Genomic DNA, 1,677 nt, shown 5'->3' on the forward strand with positions numbered 1-1,677 from the left:
TGTGTGTGTGTGGATATACAATACATATACGTATAAATAAATATTCATACAGACGTATAGAGAAAACAAATAACACGCAGCGAGACACAGAAACAGACACACACACACACATTTATATATATATATATATATACATATATGTGTGTGTGTATATATGGCTATACAATACATATGTACATATGAAGAATAACCATAAAATATAAATTTGCAAAACTATATATGCATATTCACATAAATATGTTTATTCACAATTATTTGTAGAAATGATATAGACATATAGGCATATATGTATGATGTTAATATTACGTATATATATATATATATATATATAAAATGGTGTTTTAAAACAAATGATATCTATGCGAGAAATATCCGAAATACACACATGAGACCGGAACACTCTTGCGAGTACACACTCACTGATCTAGATCACTTACCTTGTTAGTATGGCGAGCAAATGATATACTACCCATTCGGCATTCCATCAAGTTTAGTACACAAATAAATGATCACATTAACAAATTCATCTCTACATGTCTGATTTCTCACGCACGCGTGCGATATAAAGCGTATAAACACGAGAGCCGACCACAAGTAGGACACCACAAATGAACCGTAGGAAAGTACCCACCTGATTATTCAATCAACTGGATGTTAATGTACCCGGTCATCGTGTCAATCAGCAGACAGTAGCTCTCTGTTTATTATAGCGGAAGACAGAGAGCTGATAGTCCGTTGTGCATATGTGTTGCGCTGTGTGTATTTCTGCGTCTTTAGTCTAACTCTACGAAGTATTTATTTATGAGTATGATCACAGTAAACACAAAACACTGGGGAGTTTCTCTTAAGAGTACAAAACGCCGATTATTTAAAAATGTACAAAGCGTTATATGTTTTCGACAGAGTCTCGGGGCTTCAAGGCAATTTGAACTTCATGTTATGACTACATAATCAGAAAATGTAATTTCTCTGCTGGTAGGATTAGTACCATAAACAATTTATGGTATATGGAGCACCCGTAGGGCAATATTACCACTGTCCCAGAGGCTACGATCGAAACCCAAGCATAATACCCTAAAACCTTACAATCAAGATGTATGTAAATAGCATTCAAAAAAAAAAATTTCTGTTGCGAACGAAATTTTGAAAATAAATATAACGCGTACGGCATCAGTGACTCGATGGGGTTGGAAAGTTGTGAACTGTGGACTCTTGGAGTGTGAACTGGACGGTCCTGTTCCCTGCGTGAAATAGTAGAAATACGAATTCAAAAGAAGCACATCCCAAGTACCGCTAATGGTGTGAGATCGAGGTAGCCAGGATGTTGTAGGGGATGTAGCATACTTCGTCATGTGTATATTGTCGCTATCATATATATTTGTGTCTTCTTATCGAGATCAATCCGCATCAATAAGTGAATCTACTGGCAAGTAGTTGCTATTCTAGTGAATAGGCCCCAGCGTATATACTGTATATGAAAGTGTAGACTGTTGGCGTAACATTTTAAAAAATATTTTATGCAGTACGCAGAGTACTGACATCTATACATATATATGGGACAATCTCTCTATAGGTCAACGTTGCTACATAGATGTAGATTATCCATTGTATCATATAATTATACATTCATATACATATATATATATATATATATACATATACATATATATATATATA

The sequence above is a fragment of the Sphaeroforma arctica genome (genome assembly GCF_001186125.1).
Source record: "Sphaeroforma arctica JP610 unplaced genomic scaffold supercont1.1276, whole genome shotgun sequence".
In the NCBI taxonomy this organism is placed as follows: domain Eukaryota; class Ichthyosporea; order Ichthyophonida; genus Sphaeroforma; species Sphaeroforma arctica.